This window comes from Podarcis bocagei (assembly GCF_964188305.1).
Source record: "Podarcis bocagei genome assembly, chromosome: 16".
Classification (NCBI taxonomy): Eukaryota; Metazoa; Chordata; class Lepidosauria; order Squamata; family Lacertidae; genus Podarcis; species Podarcis bocagei.
Window position 1 is genome coordinate 38,470,646 of NC_138142.1, and position 12,914 is coordinate 38,483,559.

The window sequence follows — 12,914 nt, forward strand, 5'->3', positions numbered from 1 at the left end:
TAATAGGCTCTAAAGGACCTCTCATACATTGTAAAAATGTAAAGTACATTTTAAAAAATCACTTTGAAGAACATGCTACATCAACCGTCTTTCACAAGATTGATTGACACCTGGACCATAACCTTATGATTTTCGTTAGGGTGGGTCTCCATATTGCGATAACTGCCAAATAAATGACACAGAAACAGGTATGGGGGAATTCTCCATAAAAATTACAAGTTCAGTCAAAGGTGTAATTAAATCTAGTTTTAACTGGTATTGAACTGACTGTCCACACGCAAAGGGTTTTTTCCATGCACTGGACGGGCTTTAAAAGCATCTGCAGTCTCCGCAAAAGCCTTACATTCACCGAATGCCTTGCACTTCTTCCAGGACTCACTGCAAGACCAGGTGAGTCTTCTTGGCCATGGGAATCCCTTGTGGGTCATAAAATGATGATGAAAGAATAGCTGGAATAAACTCAGCATTGGATATGTGGAACCTGTGTCCCTCCAGATGTTGTTGGACTCCAACTCCTATCAGCCATAACCATCATGGCCAGTGGATAGGAATGATGGGAGCTATAGTCCAACAAAATCTGGAGGACCTTATGTTCTTCAATTAATAATAAGAGCAGAATAGAGGTGCAATGTTGGTGTCATTGTAAAGTTCACATTATCTGCATTTGCTTTGTGTCGATCTGATGGAAGCATAGGGAAGAAGCCTTGTACAGAGTTGGACCAGTGAACCATCTGCCTCAGTGCTGCCCAAACTGACTGACACTAAGTCTCCAGGGTTTCAGAAGGAGGGCATTCTCAGGCCCATCACAGGAGATGCCCGGAATTAAACCTGAGATTTTCTGCATGTGAAGCAGATGCATTACTGCTGAACTATGTCATGTCCCAAAAAAGGGAATCTGAAACCTTTCTGGGCTGGTCAGAATGTGAGAAGAGCACAGCTGGATTGGTTTCTCGCTACCTTGTTAACTCCCATTTTAACCTAACTGTACGTTAATTGTGCACAGTGCCGGATTTACGTATAAGCTAAACAAGCTAAAGCTTAGGACCCCACTCTCTTGCCCCCCCCCCAAATATACTTCTTAATTGTAAAGGTAAAGGGTAAAGGGACCCCTGACTGTTAAGTCCAGATGTGGATGGCTCTGGGGTTGGGGCGCTCATTTCGCTCTATAGGCTGAGGGAGCCGGTGTTTTGTCCGCAGACAGCTTCTGGGTCATGTGGCTAGCATGACAAAGCCACTTCTAGTGAACCAGAGCAGCACATGGAAACGTCGTTTACCTTTTTGCCGGAGCAATACCTTTTTATCTACTTGCACTTTGACATGCTTTCGAACTGCTAGGTTGGCAGGAGCTGGGACCGAGCACTGGGAGCTCATCCTGTCTTGGGGATTCGAACCGCCGACCTTCTGATCAGCAAGCCCTAGGCCCAGTGGTTTAGACCACAGCGCAACCCGCGTCCCTCTCAATTATATTTCTTAATTGTATTTCACTATTAATATACTTCTTCTTAATTGTATTTCAGTTCAACAATTACTTTGATAAAATACATATTTTGTTATGTGCAACTGGCTTTAGATACCTGTTAGGTCCATAAATTACCATATAGCATATATTCAACACAAAAAAACAGCGGCAATTTGTTGTTGACAAAGGACAGCTGGACATATAAAGGCCCCCATTACCTTCAGTAGCTTAGGGCCTCATCAAACCTAAATCTGGCCCTGTTTGTGCAGGATATAAATCACGCCAACAAATGAAATAAAAGAGATAAATAGCGATGGCCGTCGAGCAACAGACATTTGAGCAAACTTGTAAAATAGCTGCAAGTAAACAAACACACAAAAAGGGTAATGCTCTTGAATACTAGTTGCTGGAAACTGCAGGGAGGGAAATTTGCTTTTTGTGCTCAGGTGTGTCTTGTGCATTTGCCACAGAGGCATCTGGTCAGCCAGTGGCGTAGCGTGGGTTGTCAGCACCCGGGGCAAGGCAAGTAATTTGCGCCCCCTAACCCGTGGATTTGCGCCCCCTAACCCTAACCCCCAGATGTTGCGCCCGGTGCGGCCGGCCCCCCCTGCACCCCCCACGCTACGCCACTGTGGTCAGCCACTGTGAGAACAGTATGCAGGGTTTGATGGGGCATTGGCCTCATCCAGCAAGCTCTTCTTACATTCTCATGATTAGTTTCAGAGGACCCTGTGGCTTCCGGTCCTCAAATGATACATAGTTGATATTGTTTCTTCCCTGGCTGCATCATGTTTCCTTTACATTGAAACGAATAGGGTAGAATAATGTGAAGACAACGTAGCGTGCATAATGTATGCAATTCATTATGTAAATAACACAATGTAAGTGAATTTACCACAGTAGAGAGTGAGGTGAATGACATGGTTTTTGGTGAAGATGAACTGCAGGAGGAGGAAAACCTTGCTGCATGTGACAGATAGAGAGCAGAGCGGAAAGCAATGCCCTCTTAAACCTTTCATCAGAATGGAAAATGTTTGTCCACAAGATTAATGGATACAGAATGTCACAGACATGAGTGTTTTTTTGGAACTATCATGTTTTACGTTTTCTGCCAGAGACCGGGGGGGGGGGGTAAATTGTGCTTTGGTGAAAGGAGATTGATACTTGAGCGTCCAATATTTTGCAAATAACATGTGAATCATGGGCAATTTCTTCCCCCGTTTCAGTTTTGAATGGAATTCTCTGACATCCTTACCTATAATGCTTTCACATTAGTGTAAAACATATTTTATTGCATTGGTATTTGTTGTTCCAGAACCATTGATTCCATAAATTTATTTGGCTGCTCGTTACAGATTCTCCTAAAATGAGTTAATTTAATCATCACTATGATATTATGGTGTTTTTCTTCCAAACTGTTGTCTTACTGCTGAGGGATTCCTTTAATTCCAGTTCTTAGTTATGCAGATTTTTCAATTGTCGCCTATAAGAGCTTAGCTATTGTATCCAAATCGACACCTAGCACTTGATCTTTTGAGAAACCCAGAAACATCATTTTTGGCTTTAGAGAAGTGGCCTACCATCTGGCCCACAAGGACTTTTCAGCCAAGCCACACTCACCTACCCTATATCTGACATTAGGTATTGTACAGGTAAAGATGGGGCTTGGCTGAAATGATGTTTGCAGGCAGGACCAATCAATTGAAAGCTGTGTTCAAAGCACAGTGACACCTTTAGAAGCTCTTCTCGAAGCATTATCTTGTCCTGCACTTTGCACAGGGCTTCTAAAGATCAAAAATCAGCCCCTAGAATCGGTGCTTCTTGGAGCTTTCCTGGTTATCACCAGTGCCAGGGAATCCCATCAAGACCCATCAATGGGTCACTTTGCACAGGATCCCCTCAAACCTTGATCTTGCCCAGTCTACAGTTATAAGTAGTAACAGTAATGGCAGTATTCATCTATCTGTGACCCTTTCTGGACATAAATAACCTGGCTTTTGTTGTCTATGGTCTGGTCAACTCTAGGTTAGATTACTGCAATGTTAACTGCTTGGGTCTGCCTTTGGAGACAGTAGAGAAACTGCAGGTAGTGCAGAATATAGTGGTGAGATTACCAATTGGAACCAGAACCACATGTACCTTACTTTATGTTCCATGATGGAGGGAAGGCAGGCAGAATAAGACTGTAAGCAATAATAATAAAAAATATCTCTGCTATCTCTTTTAGAGCACTCTGAAGGATGTCTTCCCAGCAATCACAGTGCCCAACCAAGCCACAGCCATGCCAAGACAACCCACAGAAATGTCCACCAAAGCAAGATGCTGATTGCCCTCCACCAAAAACGTGCTCACCTCCCCAAGATCAACAGAAGAAGGCACCTCCATCCTGTCCACAGAATCCAAAATAACATCTGGAGTTAAGAAGAGAGAAGGCAATTGCTGGGGTCAATGTCAAAAGTGGACTGCTTCCTTTCCACATGCTCATAACTAAAAACTCAAGTCCTGCTTACAGAATTTTCGTTGTGGCATCTGGTCGGCCACTGTGAGAACAGGAAACGGGACTAGATGGGCCTTTGGTCCAGTCCAGTCCAGTCCAGTTCTTCTGATGTTCCTGATATTAGTCCAAATCCACATAATTCTCCTTCGCAACCCCAATGCCTACTGTGAAGAAATAACCCAGCATTGATGCTCAATTGGCTTGCAAGATATTACATAATATACAGGTCTCACTTTGCCTTTCGCCACACCACAGTTGTCCTTATTTCTCTTTTCCATTCTGGCAGAAAACATAAAACATGATATTTTATAATAAAAAAAACCCCACTCATGATTTGACAAGTGATTCATCTCGTGGAAAATAATTCACTGTCCTGTTGAGATTGAAACAAAGATGTTTTCTGCCTTGTGGTGTCTTTATTTTTTTGGGAGGACATGGGAAGTTAAAGAGATAAATTTTGAAAAATCCTTTTGGGACAGTATCCTCCAAAATAAATTTGGACATGAGCCCACACGCGCTCAACTGGTCCATGTGGGGTCTGGGTCCTTTGCTATTTTCTATTTCAAATTAAAAAGAGAGTGCCCCTAGTCTTTTTGATTTGTTGAAAATATAAAGAAAAATAAAAAGAAAATCCTGTGGAGAACAACAGTTACATGTGCGTTTGTTGACAGCTCTTCCAGGTACGTTGAACAGTTAGTTACATGCACAAAATATAATACAATTTATATATATATATCTGGTCAACAACTCCATGAGACACTTGTAAAAAGCACAGCATAAATTATGTGTGACAGATCAGGTGCTCACTGATAATATGGTGTTAAGCAAGACACCATAAGCAAACAAACAGACCAGGCACAGGTAAACTTGAGTAATGAGCAATCCCTAAGTAGGTGAGGCAGAATAGCAGGTGTTACAAATTTATTTATTTTTAAAATAAATAAAGCAACCAATTAATTAATTAATTAATTAATTAATTAATTGCATTTACATCTCACTTTTCTTCTTCTTCATGGAGTTCAAGATGGCATGCTTGGCTCTCGCCCTTCTCGTTTAATCCACACAACAACCCTGTGAGATAGGTTAGGGTGAGAGGCAGTAATTGGTCTAAGGTCACACTCAGTGAGCATCATGACTGTGTGTCATGGACTGGCTTGATGAAGAGGAAAGGTGAAAGGTATGAGTTGGGGAACCCCCCAAGGGATGAAAGCTAAGAGCCAGGGGACTGGTGGTGGGATGAACATGAGTGGTCAGAGGGAAAAGACTGGGAAGAGGAGGGATTGGAAGCTAAAGGGGCAACAGGGTTTAGTGAGCAGGAGGAGGCTGGGGCAGAGAGCAGTCCAGGCTCAGAGTGAGAAAAGGTGACTAGAAAGGAAAGGGGGCAAGAGGCATTGATGAGACAGGCTGCTGAAAAATCCAGGGAGTCTCCCCTTCCTGCTGCAATCAGCTCTCTGCCCCCCAGTCCAGTAAAACATGCAAATAAATGAAAAGGGCAGAGTTTAGTTGTACGCAAGCCTTGAGAGTGGTGGGAACGCAGGGGCCCTCACAACTGCCACTTTGGGGCAAGATCTACTGGAATTGTTGGAATCACTAGGCCTGTGCTGTATTGGTTTCTTGAATAAAGAGTTAACTTCACTGACACCGTGTTGGCTATTTGGCTGACCTGTGCTTGATTCTGGCTCCTGACAGCAGGATTTGAACCCTGGTCTCTCAGGTCTGGCATGCTAACTGCTACACCATGCTGGCTCTTAGTAGCTATGTGGAAGGAGAGAGAAACCATTCTGTTGCTAGTGGAATTATTTTCCTTGATTATTAAAATGAATATGCTTTGTGTGCCTGTACACATTAAATGCAGAATCTTGATACACATTCCATTCCATTAAATGGTCTGCTTCTTTGCACCGCATTCACAAACCTTGCTGACTCTGCTAGCAGTTGCCTCCAATTCAGCTCACACATAAATCTGGGATGACATGCAAAATACTGAGATGCATAAATGGCCATACTGGTTAGACTAAAGAATCTGCCACAATGACTCATTTAACTGTATGCTTATATGTAGTGTTCTTTCCTAACTGCTCTGGATGAGAATTCTCCCTGTGCCTCCATAAAATGCTTGGGCAATTAAATAACACACCTGTTGTGCACTAGGGGGCTAGGATCACAAATCCAAGGAAACTGAATCCTTTTAGCTAAACAATTAGGCGAATGAATGGGGCTCATGGTATAACAAAAACCATAGCCTAGACACTGACCTCACCTGGAGTACTGTGTCCAGTTCTGGGCACCACAATTCAAGAAGGACACTGACAAACTGGAACGTGTCCAGAGGAGGGCAACCAAAATGGTCAAAGGCCTGGAAACGATGCCTTATGAGGAACGGCTAAGGGAGCTGGGCATGTTTAGCCTGGAGAAGAGGAGGTTAAGGGGTGATATGATAGCCATGTTCAAATATATAAAAGGATGTCACATAGAGGAGGGAGAAAGGTTGTTTTCTGCTGCTCCAGAGAAGCGGACACGGAGCAATGGATCCAAACTACAAGAAAGAAGATTCCACCTAAACATTAGGAAGAACTTCCTGACAGTAAGAGCTGTTTGACAGTGGAATTTGCTGCCAAGGAGCGTGGTGGAGTCTCCTACTTTGGAGGTCTTTAAGCAGAGGCTTGACAACCATATGTCAGGAGTGCTCTGATGGTGTTTCCTGCTTGGCAGGGGGTTGGACTCGATGGCCCTTGTGGTCTCTTCCAACTCTATGATTCTATGATCTAAGGGACTCCAATCTGGATTTGTATAGGTTTTACTCCTTAGCCTTTTCTTTTCTATGATTCTATGATCTAGATCTGAGGACCTCCTAGTGGCTCCCTCACTGCAAGAAGTGAAGTTACAGATAACAAGGCAAAGGGCCTTCTTGACATGCAATATGCATATTTTTTTAGGATCCACCTTATTTAGATGATTCTAAGTTGTTCATAAGTATTCTTAACATTGTGCTTTAATTGTTGTAACCTGCCATGTGACCTTGGTTTGAAAGGCGGGTAATTAATGATCATTATCACAATAAGCACCAACCTTCACTTATGAAATCTGCTGGGCCAAGGCATGCTAATGAATTCACCTCGTTGTTGTTGTTTAGTCGTTTAGTTGTGTCTGACTCTTCATGACCCCCATAGACCAACCTTAAATGGCTTTAAAATGGGATTAGACTAATTCATGGTTTTTCAATAGCTACAGTATTGACCATGGTAAGTAATTGGAACTTTCAGTGACTGTTCACTTTTCAGTGCTAATTGGGGGGAATAGAAAGGAGGGTTCCTCCCTAGAGGAATCTGATTGGCCACTGTGAGAACCTGGATGATGAGAGACATGGACCATTCCTGCTAATTTAGCTGGTCTCTTCCAGTGTTCTTACGTTATGCTCCGTAACTGAAACCGTTCTCCTGCTTCATCTAAAGAAAACTGACAAAGGCGTCTGCAACCAACTGTATGAGTCAGACAGTTTCCTGTCTCGCCTGCTTGCCTGAAATGAACCTTGTTACATCACTGCCCTATAACAGGTAATGGGCATTTCAAAATAAACAGCAGCTGCTGCAGGTTGTGTAACTATGGGCAGTTTGCATGGAGCCGCTTTGTGTCATCTTAATATTCATTCACATTCCTCTACATTAGGCTCTCCAGCTGTCATTCACATTCCTCTACATTAGGCTCTCCAGCTGTTGTCAGTCTCCAACTCCCATCACCCTTGACCATTGGTCATGCTGGAATGGGACTGATGGGAACTGGAGTCCAATAAATAACTAGAGAGCCATAAGTTCGCCATATTAAGCCTATAGACCAGCCTTTCTCAAGCTGTGGGTCCCCAGATGTCGTTGAACTACAACTCCCATCACTCCTAGCTAGCAAGGCCAGAGCTCAGGGATGACGGGAGTTGTAGTCCAACAACATCTGGGGAGCCACAGGTTGAGAACTGCTGCTATAGACCTTCAGGTATAGATTGATTCCAGCTCCCATCAGTTTCCGTCAGCATGGCCAATGGCTATGAGCCAAGGGATTTGTAGTCTAATAGCATCTGGAGAACAAAAAGTCCCCCACTGTATATATATCCCTCAGTGCCACCACAAAAAAACAGCAAGTTCTCAGGGGGAAATAAAACAGGGGGAAAATGTTTGGGGCCCCAGATGCAGCCCCCAAACCATGTGTGTGTCCTTGGAGAGAAAGGTGGGATATAAATGCAAAATGAATTTTTAAAAATGGTACAGAGAGTTTGCCTTTTGCATGCTCACACAACACTTCCCCCCTGTTTTATGGAGATGAGTGTCTTTTCCCCCAAAGGTGCTGAGAAAGTTACTGATATATGGCTTTTATCTATATGCTCTAGCAATTTGATCAGGACTGCTGTAAACTAAAATCTGAGGGGGGAGGGAGAAGACCTAGGTAACATGTTGACGTTGATATCAGGAAAGGTCCTAGAATGTAATGATCTCAGGAAGGCAAGCAAGCCCCGATAAGAATTAACGACTCTCTGGCAGTTTTATAGCAAGTTTATTTATAAATTCCATCCTAAGCGTGGCTCCCAACCTGCCACACTTTGATACGAGTTAGTCGCTCTGAGTCTCCGCCCCGTCACAGCAAAAAGGGTGCCAAAGTCCAGTCCTTCCTCTTTCATTGAATTTTAACCCTTTCAGCTCTTCTGGTACAGGGAGAAGGAGATTGGAATTCCCTCCCCCTCCCTGCTTTCAAAAGAAGAACCCTCTGCACACTGTTTCTCTGCTGGTTGCATAGCAACCCCCTCACTGCCATCTAACTCTCCCCCACTTCTTGTGAGCTGTCCAAGTCTGCTGCTCGAGCTGAGTCAGGGAACTCTTGGTGAAGGGGGGCTGAGCTCACCCACACCTGCTCTGTCTGCATTCTTTCGTCTCCAGGGTCAGACTCTGATGTTCTTTGTACTAGCAATCCTTCATCTCCAGTGTAGGACTCTTCCCAGGCATTCGATTCAGCCACGTCCCTGACATAGAACGTATAATTAAATGGTTGGTCTGTTAGCACTCAGAATAGGATGTTGTGATTACTAAGACCCAACATACATTTCTCAAAAACAGTTAATGCCAGACGAAACTTATTTACTTTTTGGATAGAGTTAAAAACTTAGTGGATCAGTAATGCTGTTGACATAGATTCAGGTAGGTAGCCGTGTTGGTCTGATGCAGTCAAAATAATAAATAAATAAATGTTGTTAGGGTTTTAAAAAAAAAAAAAATAGTCCAGTAGCACCTTAGAGACCAACTAAGTTTGTTCTGGGTATAAGCTTTTGTGTGCAGGTACACTTTTTCAGATACCTGACATAGTGGCTGTTGACATAGTTTATCTTCATTTCAGTACAGTGGTACCTCAGGTTACAGATGCTTCAGGTTACAGACTCCACTAACCAAGAAATAGTACCTCGGGTTAAGAACTTTGCTTCAGGGTGAGAACAGAAATCGTGCGGCGGCAGCGGAACGCACCATTAGCTAAAGTGGTACCTCAGGTTAAGAACAGTTTCAGGTTAAGAACGGACCTCCAGAATGAATTAAGTTCTTAACCCCGAGGTACCACTGTAAGGCTTTTGACAAAGTGTCCCATTATATTCTTGCTGAGAAGCCATTAAAATGTGGGCTGGACAAAGTTATTGTTAGGTAGATTTCCAGTTATTAATTGACCAAACCGAAATAGTGTTCTCTAATGGTTCCTCACCATTCTGGAAAAAAGTGACAAGTGGGGTGCCGCAGGGTTCTGTCCTGGGCCCATAGTTGTTCAGTATCTTTATAAATAACTCAGATGAAGGAACTGAGGGGATACTCATCAAATTTGCAAATGACATCAAAGGGGGGGGGGGTAGCCAATGCCTGAAAAGACAGAATGAGAATTTAAGTTGACCTTAACAGATTGGAGAACTGGGCCCAAACTAACAAAAATGAATTTCAATAGGGACGCGGGTGGTGCTGTGGGTTAAACCACAGAGCCTAGGACTTGCCGATCAGAAGGTCGGCAGTTTGAATCCCTGCGATGGGGTGAGTTCCCATTGCTCGATCCCAGCTCCTGCCAACCTAGCAGTTTGAAAGCACATCAAAGTGCAAGTAGATAAATAGGTACCACTCTGGTGGGAAGCTAAACAGTGTTTCCATGCGCTGCTCTGGTTTGCCAGAAGCGGCTTAGTCTTGCTGGCCACGTGACCCAGAAGCTGTATGCCAGCTCCCTCAGCCAATAAAGCGAGATGAGCACCACAACCCCAAAGTCGTCCGCGACTGGACCTAATGGTCAGGGGTCCCTTTACCTTTACCTAACAGATTGGAGAACTGGACCCAAACTAACAAAAATGAATTTCAATAGGGGCAAATGTCAGGTTCTTCACCTAGGCAGGAAGAACCAGCTGCACAAATATAAAATGGGGGACAACTAGAGTGCTAAGGGATCTTAGTAATCCAAAAGCTTCAGGGGAGTCAAGAGTGTGTGGTAGAAGCAAAAAAACCCCCCAAAATAAAAAACACCCTAATGCTATTCTAGGCTGCATTAACAAAAATATAGTGTCCAGATCAAGTGAAGTCATCTTCCCACTCAATTCTGCCTTGTTTAGACCACACCTGGAGTACTGTGTTCAGTTCTTGGCACCACAATTTAAGAAGGATATTGAGAAGCTTGACTGTGCGCATGGGAGGGCAACCAAGGTGATAAACGTTCTGGAAACCAATCATTATGAGGACCAATTGAAGGAATTGGTTATTTTTAGCTTGGAAAAGAGTCTGAGAGGAGATTTGATAGCCATCTTCAAATATCTCAAGGGCTGGCACATGGAAGATGGAATAAGCTTGCTTTCTTCTACTGTGGAGGGTTGGACTCAGATCAATGCATTCAAGTTACAAGAAAGGCGATTCTGACGAAACATCAGGAATAACTTTTGGGTGGTAAGAGCTGTTGGACAGTGGAACAGACTCCATCGGAAGGTGGTGGCCTGTTCTTCACTGGTGGCTTTTAAGCAGAGATTGGATAGCCATCTGGCATGGATGCTTTAGTTGAGATTCCTGCATTGCAAGGGTTTGGATTAGATGACCCTCATTCTATGACTCATTCTAGGTGCTGATCTGTGGCCACACACCCAACAGCTGCACAGGAATCTTCTCCTCAATCTTCCATCCATCCCAGCCACCTACTTGTGAGCTTGACTAAGAATGCCTTGGTCTATATTTCCTAATCCACAAACAAATACTAGCATGCAGCAAAGGCAAAATAAGGCTAATTAATGTCCTGACCTTTATCAACCTCTTTCTCTCTCTGTCCCAAACTGTACTTTACAAACACTGACGGGGATGATAACAGCTAATTGAACTGTCTTCCTTTAATTTGTGGAAATGAATTCTTAGTTGGTTCTTATTAGTCAATTATATCGCCTGGAAGGAATTAGAACAGATTGATCAGGTCCTTTCCGTTAATAGCAGTTATAAGGAAATACCAGCCATCATCTCCAAAGGTTCCGCTACGCACTTGGCTGGCCTTTGGTCAAGTAATATACAGATATAGCTACGAAACGGCAAGGGGTTCTTGGTTTGATCTCAGTCTCGTGATCCACAGCTTAGCGCTCATTTCCATATTTGCAAACAGATCCCCCCCCCGGACACTGGAAATGAGCACGAAACATATGCTATATTCCACTGTACTTCCGGAAGTTAAGGTTTGATGTGCATAGATGGCACAATATAAATTCATGATGATATCTGCAGCCATTTTCTTACCGGAAAGTGTACATCAGGTACATCAGGTACAGTGTACATCCAAGTGTTCAACCATGTTGGTTATCAGTTGAAGGTAGTGGTGGTTGGAAGAGGAAAATCCCTTAACTTATTTTTAAAATATGTTCTATTTTATAATATACAGTCGTTTACCTTGGTTTCTGAACAGCTTAGTTCTCGAACGTTTTGGCTCCCAAACGTCGCAAACCTGGAAGTGACTGTTCTGGTTTGTGAACTATTTTTGGAAGCCGAACATCCAACGGGGCTTCCGTGGCTTCAGATTGGCTGCAGGAGCTACCTGCAGCCAATCAGAAGATGCACTTTGGTTTTCAAACGTTTTGAAAGTCAAACGGACTTCCAGAATGGATTCCGTTCAACTTCCAAGGTACGATTGTATATAAACAATTATAAGAACAGGTGAAAAGGAATTTAAAATGAATAGAGATACAAATGAGCAAAATAACAAATATAGATACAAATCAGTTAAGTAACAAAGTCCTGTTCATGAAAGAAAGAAAAAAGTGGGAATAATTGTACTCTGCTAATTTAAATGAATTTGGCATGCTAGCAGGTTTTAAGGTTAATCATCAAAAAACCCAAGAATACAACATATGACAACAGAAGATCAAAAGACTTTAATGGAGAAAAGTGAATTTCAAATTGGAACAAAGTAAAGTATTTGGGTATTACCATGACAAATACAAATTGTATGTTGTTTCAAAATAATTATGTTAAGACATGGATGGAAATTAAAAAGATATGTTAAGTTGGGAAAAATTAATATTGTCCTTGGTGGGTAGAATTTTTGTGATAAAGATGAATATATTGCACAGAATGATGTTTTTGTTCCATTACAGCTAATGACTTACAGTACCATTCAAACAATGGCAAAAAGACTTATCAAGGTTTGGAGGGGGGGGGGGGATGACACCATGTTTTAAAATATTACAAGAAAAGGGAGGATTGGTGTACCAAACCTTAAACTGTATTTTGCAGCCTGTTTTTAGTGTGGATACAGGACTGGATGAGATTGAGAAATAAGAGACTCCTGGAAACATAGGGACATGACCTAAAGTTTGGATGGCGTGGATATTTGTGGCACCACAAAGTTAAAGTGGACTTTAAAAATCACTTTACTATATGTGCCATATTAATAATTTGGAATGAATACAAACCTGGATTGTGCCCAAAGACACTGTTA

The 12,914-nt window shown here is 42.8% G+C and overlaps 1 long non-coding RNA gene across 1 annotated transcript; it reads right to left on the reverse strand.

Annotated features, from left to right (window-relative positions):
* Window positions 1-8,408: 8,408 nt before the first annotated feature.
* Window positions 8,409-12,096, reverse strand: LOC308575373. The gene is made up of 3 exons (XR_014002825.1): window positions 11,867-12,096; window positions 11,237-11,374; window positions 8,409-8,958 (listed from the first exon to the last, which is right to left on the reverse strand). It is a non-coding gene; the product is annotated as an uncharacterized lncRNA (long non-coding RNA).
* Between the last annotated feature and the right edge of the window lie 818 nt (window positions 12,097-12,914).